General features: G+C 41.8%; 1 pseudogene; it reads left to right on the forward strand.

The window, feature by feature from the left end:
• Positions 1-671: 671 nt before the first annotated feature.
• Positions 672-1,870, forward strand: LOC131907724 (lupus La protein homolog; annotated as a pseudogene).
• Positions 1,871-6,674: the final 4,804 nt, after the last annotated feature.

A 6,674-nucleotide genomic window follows, 5' to 3' on the forward strand; every position in this document is an offset into this window, starting at 1 on the left:
TGCTTGCTCCAGGCCTAGGAGCTCTTAGTAACTGATCTGGCTCTTTCCACTTGCTGAGTCTAGGACTCAGTGATTTGTAGCAGTTACAAGCATTCCTCACTAACACCTTCAGAAGTTAGGACGACTATTGCCTTCATTTTACACACAAGGAAACAGAGATGGAGAAAACTTTAACAACTGAGGCCACCTTACTAACTCTTTGTTCCTGCATCAAAAGGCTTTCCAGGGGTGGAGTGTGCAATCCTGGCACAGAGGAGGCAGAAGCAGGTAGTTGAGGCAAGTCTGAGACCAGCCTGGACTACTCAGCAAGTTACAGGCCATCTCGGGCTGTATTGTGTACCCAAGAAGTCCCTGATCCCCCCCCCCCCCTCACACACTCCTCCAAAGAACCCAGTCTTTTCAGACAGGTCTTCTCTAATTCCTATTTCCTCATTCTATGCCTTCTACTTTACTGCTTAGGACACCATAGCCATCCATCACACTTGAATTTTATGACAGCTTCAGGCAAGTGAGAGAAGGTAAACGTGTACCTTTAAAGTCCCCACCTTTAAGAGTGTTTGGCTGGCCTGTGGGCGCTGGGAAGTAGAGGCACTTTCATGTCATTGTTCTTGAAGCTGTAGTGACTGTGGGATCAGAATCCTTGAGTGTGAGAAATTTTACAGATAGCCACAATGGCTGAAAATGGACATAATGAAAAAAAAAATGGCTGCTCTGGAGGACAAAATCTGTCATCAAATTGGGCATTATTTTGGAGACTTCAATTTGCCATGAGACAAGTTTTTAAAGGAACAGATCAAATTGGATGAAGGCTGGGTATCTTTGGACATAATGATAAAATTCAACAGGCTAAACCAGCTGACAGCAGACTTCAATGTAATTGTGCAAGCACTGAGCAAATCTAAGGCAAAACTCATGGACGTGAGTGCAGACAAAAGTAAACTTAGAAGATCTCCAAGAAGACCCCCTCCTAAAGTGAAGGAGGAGTATAAGAATGATGTGAAAAACAGATCTGTTTATAGTAAAGGCTTCCCAACTGATGCAACTCTTGATGATAAAGGTCAAATAATGAATATTCAGATGTGAAGAGCATTGCCCAAAACATTGAAGGGGTTAATATTTGCTGTGTTTAATAGTATTCAGTCTGCAAAGAAGTTTGTGGAGACCCTTGGCCAGAAGTACAAAGACAGAAGCCTGCCAATACTCTTTAAGAAAGATTACTGTGCAAACAAAACAAAACAAAACACCAAAAAAAGCAAAACAAGAACATGAAGGGAGACACAGGTCAGGAAGTACCAAAACAAGACCTCTAGAAGGAAGGATGGGATGCTTACTTAAGTTTTCGGGTGACTTGGAAAACCAGGCCTGTAGAGAAGATTTACACATCCTTTCCTCAAATCACAGTGAAATAAAATGGATTGACTTGGTCAGAGGAGCAAGAGAGGGAATACTTTTCTTTAAAGATAAAGCTAAGGAAGCACTTGAGAAAGCCGGAAGCGCAAGTAAGGGTTAACCTACAATCAAGGAACAAAAAGGTGACTTGGAAAGTGCTAGAAGGACATATGGAAAAAGAAGCAATGAAAAAAAAAAAATCTTGGAGGATCAGCAGGAATCCCTAAACAAATGGAAGTCAATAGGAGGCCGCAGCTTTAAAGGAAAAGGAAACAGAGCTGCCTGTGCTGGGACACCCAAAGGAAGAGGACAGCTTCAGGGAAGGATAAGAGTCGGTGATGGTGATGATTGACGTGGTTCCGGACCAATGAAAAGAGCCGGAGGCGGAAGAGACGGAGAAGAACCTGCATCAAAACACAGGAAAAGAGAGAATGGTACAAGAGGCAAACAGTTTAGTAAGCCATATTCTTATTCATCTTAGTTAGATTTTAAGCTGCTTTTTGTCTTCGGAAGCTTTTAAAAAGAAAAGCGAATTAGGTCCACTTCAATGTCCACCTGTATAAAAGGAAAAAAAAATTGTTTTGCTTCTTTTTGTTGTTATCCAAATGATAGTTTTTTAAAATGTATAGTTCTGTTTGTGTTTGGATGATTCAAATGTGAAAAGGGAGGTTCTTCCTCTTAATTGCTTAAAAGCAATTTAGAGTAATATGAGAATGTATTAGTTCAAACTTGTAAAATATATGCTGTATTTTAAAAAAAAGTCGAAAAATTGTTACCGTGTGCATATGTGGGTGGGTGGGGTCGTGTTCTGTGCCATAGGACACGTGTGGAGGGCAGAGGACAGCCCTGTGGAGTCAGTCCTCTCTTTCCCCTTTGCAAGAAAGAGTTCCAGGGATTCAGTCACTAGGCTTGCAAGGCAAGCGCCCTTACCCAGGGAACCATCTTGCCCCACTTTAAACTATATTTTTGATTCTTAACAGAGTGTTAACAAATATCTTCTATTCTCTTAAGTTAACAGAACAGGGCTGGAGAGATGGCTCAGCAATTAAGAGCACTGACTGCTCTTCCAGAGGTCCTGAGTTCAATTCCCAGCAACCACATGGTGGCTCACAACCATCTGTAATGAGATCTGGTGCCCTCTTCTGACCTGCAAGCATGAATGTAGGCAGAACACTGTATACATAATAAATAAATAAACCTTTAAAAAAAATTCACAGAACAAATGGGCAGTACGAGGCAGGTTCGAGGAGCTAGCTAAGGCAGGTCAGCTGGCCTGTGGTCAGCACTTTCCTAGCGAGGATGGCTTCCCAGAGGTCAGCCCTCTGGAAGGAAGATGTGCTCTGCAGGTGTTTGTGAGTGCTGGTTAGAGCTGGTGAGGGGCTTGTTTCTTTGAAGGAGAGCATTCACTCACGCAAATTAACTGCCCAGCCCTCTCCTCCTTCCTTCACCGTGAACCTCCCTTTGATCTTAATTGTACAAGAAATGATTACAACTAGAACATTATACTGCAATAAGCGTTTGTTAGTAAAATTAATTTCATAAAGCCAAAATCATCTAAGTAGCATTCAATAGCTGTGGGCAGTTTAATTCCTTCTGTACAGAATATAACTTTTGACATCTATTCAGGATTTTTTTTTTTTTTGAAACAGGGTCTCTTGTAGCCCAGCCTGGCCTTGAACTTGCAACATTGTTGGGGATGATTGATGGGGTGAACTGATTCCCTTGAACAGATTTCCTTGTCCTGGATTTATAGTCATGTGCCAGAATGACTGGCTCTAAAACCTATCGTATTTAATAGAAATGTGAGTTGAAGAGGGAGCCCAAAGAGCCCTTTATAATCAAATTCCCTCTGGTTAAGTTTCCCTCTAGCTGGGGCCTATATAACTGAATAACTTGCCAAATTAAACCAAAAGCCAATGTGGCTTTATTTCTCTTCAAAAGCTAAAAAAGCATAGAAGATGCAAATATTAATTAATATGCACATGATTATTAAAATTAATAAAAATCAATATAGATTATAACCTTAAAATTTTATGTAATTCTATCTCTTGATTGAAATAACAGCTAATTTAGCTTTTAAAGCAGTGTAGATACTATAATTGTTCAATGGCTTTTAAATAACTTGGCATTGTTCCTTAAGTCAAAGCATTATTACTTAATTGCAGATGAGTCATTTCCCCAGTCTCATGCAATTAATTACCATTTCCTAAACTTGCCTGAAATAGGAACCACTTAAGATTTTGTTATACATACAGCTTTCTGGGGCTCACCCTGGATCTATTGTCAACATTTCTGAGGAAAGCACATGAGAGTGTGTGTTCCGCAGCATCCCAGGTAGATATCATCATCAGTTAGGTTGGAAAATAATACTTTGTTGCCAGTGAGATGGCTCCGTGGATAATGATGCCTTCAACCAAGCCTGATGACTTGAGTTCCATCACTGGGACTCACATGGACTCCCAAGGACCACATGGACCCACATGGACCCACATGGACTGATTCCTGCATGTTGTCCTGTAACCTCATGTGTGTGTGTGTGTGTGTGTGTGTGTGTGTGTGTGTGTGTGTGTGTGTGACTGGCCATGTGCATGAGAGAGAGAGAGAAATAAATAAACAAATGGGTACTTAAATAAACGTGACAGAGTGAAAAAAAAGACTTCATGAATTACTTTGGCATGACATTGATTCCTGATTATTATACAAGTGAGCAGTGTGTAGAATCATCATTGAAAGAAGCAACTAGAGGAAGTACTCATGAGCTGTAAACTAGCACACGCTCTATTTCTCATTGATCCATCTCCTGTAATATAAACCAGATCCCATAGCCAACCTTCACCTGGTCATGTATTATAAGACATTTAACCTATTTGGTAATAAGCCCAAGATTCAGTTCATTGCCAGCACACTGAAGCATCATTTCCTGAACAGCTCAGGTCCATGAGCCTAAAGCAGATGTGAACGAACTTCTTTAGTCTTAGTAATTATCCTGCGAGGCAAGTGTTTGTTTCAATTTTCTAGGTGCAGAAACTGAAGCTTAAAGAGGTCAATAGATTTTTATTTCCCCAAGATCCACTCAGTAGACCACTCAGTGCTCAGACCCACAAGGTGTGCGTCCTTCCCTTTGATGGTAGAGTAGAAATTACAAGTCAAGGAATTTTTGTTCTCTAGTCAGAAGAATCATAGGCTTGTTTTCTGCATTCAGAGTTGTCTGCCAATCCATTCCCAAACACACAAAAAGCCTATTTCTTAGATGCTGTGCACAAGGACAGGAGGCTTGGTGAATCTGTCTAACTCTGGTAGAATAACAAGCCTCTTTTGCTTGTGTTCAGAAAGAGCCCAACAGTTCTACTGTAAAAACTCAAAGGACTCTCTCAAAGGACAAACGAGAAAAGAAGATAGATGTGAGTGCAGGAAAGTAATACGCATCATAATTATCTGTGAAACCTCATTAGCCTGAAACTGGTCCTCTATCTTGTTAGTCCTGTGTGGTTTCTTCTAGTTGAAGTACTCGCAGCCAGGAACACAAAAGTCCCCTTGAGTGCCCTTGTTCTAAGAACTCTCTCTCTCTCTTTTAAAGAATTTGTTTTTCTTAGACTTGGAAACTGTTGAGGGGTGCCAGATGGATAGCCTTGAGACTGTGTTGTTTATCTGCACAGGAGGCCAGGTGTGGATAGGGATCCAGGCTTCTCACGGCCCCAATAAGAGATGTCTGGAGTAACGGCAGACACTACAGTGTGCAGCCTTCATTGCAGGCATTGCTGGTAATATAGCTGGTTGTATGGCCTTCCCATGCACTCATGAGTCAGCTGGAGGTTTTTTGTGGAGGGGCTAGTGTTGTGCTGGGATTGAACCCAAGACGTTTTAAAACCAGATAAGCGCTCTACCACAGAACTGCATACCAGGCTCTCATGCAATCATCTGAAACTACCTAATTAATGCTCTGGCAAGATGGCTCAGATGGTAAAGGTACCTGCCACCAAGTCTGATAACCTGAGTTGGATTCCTGGGATCCACGTGGTGGAAGGGAAAAAAATGGGATTCTCCAAGTTTTCCAGTGACTTCCACATGTATTCTGTGGTGCACATGCATACCCCGAAATAGAATAAATTGGGGGGGGGAGAAAAGAAAAGAAATAACAGGGCTAGCCAGATGTCTTAGAGGGGGAAATTGCTTGCTGAGCAAGTGTGACTACCTGAGTTGAACTGCCTAACCCACAGTGGAAGGGGAGAACTGACTTCCATACAGAAGAGAGTTCGAGGCCATTCCATACATGACAAGATACTGTCTAAAGAAAACATGAGAGAAAGAAAGAAAAAAGGAGGAGGAAAAGGAGAGAGAGGGAGGGAGGGAGGGAGAGAGAGAGAGAGAGAGAGAGAGAGAGAGAGAGAGAGAGAGAACTTGAAAAAGAACGGGAGCTTATTTGAAGCGTTTCTGTGCTGGAAGTCCTAAGAAAGTCAGGTAGAAGAGCAGAGCAAAGGGATAGAAACCTGACACGTATAAAAGAATAATTCAGTGACCAAAACAAACAAAGAAAGAAAAGGATCAATGTATATGTTTCAAAATGAGGATGGGTGGATGAAGAAAGGAAGACAGTGGCTAAGAATGTCTCTGAATTAAAAATTAAAAGCAGTAAAAATGTTTGAACTGAGGAAGCAACACCAGTGAGGTAGTTTGAATGTAACTGGCCCCTATAATCTCACAGGGAGTGGCACTATTAGGAGGTGTGGCTTTGTTGGAGTGGGTATGGCCTTGTAGGAGGAAGTGTGCCACCGTGGGGGGGGGGCAGCTTTGAGGTTTCCTATGCTCAGGATACTGCCCAGTGTCTCAGTTGACCTCCTGTTGCCTGTAAGATGTAGGATTCTCAGCTACATCCAGTACCATGTCTACCTGCTCTCGACCATGCTCCCTGGCATGATGACAATGGACTGAACTTCTGAGACTGTCAAGCTACCACTCCAATTAAATGTTTTCCTTTAAATGAGTTGCTGTGGTCATGGTGTCTCTTCACAAAAAAAAAAAAAAAAAAAAAAAAAAAAAAAAAAAAAAAAAGAAACCCAAACAAAGACATCCAGTCCTGAGCAGGGAAATTGATTTACAAAACAAATAGACACACTGAAGCAAAATTGTAGAAAAATCAAAGACAAAGAACCCCCAAGACAGTGTTTCTCCTTGTTGCCCTGGCTGTCCTGGAGCTTGCTCTGTAGACCGGGCTGGCCTTGAACTCACAGAGATCCACTTGCTTCTGCCTCCAAAGTGCTAAGTAAAGGCATATACTACCCCCGCCA

Source organism: Peromyscus eremicus, chromosome 4 (genome assembly GCF_949786415.1).
Source record: "Peromyscus eremicus chromosome 4, PerEre_H2_v1, whole genome shotgun sequence".
NCBI classification, from domain to species: domain Eukaryota; kingdom Metazoa; phylum Chordata; class Mammalia; order Rodentia; family Cricetidae; genus Peromyscus; species Peromyscus eremicus.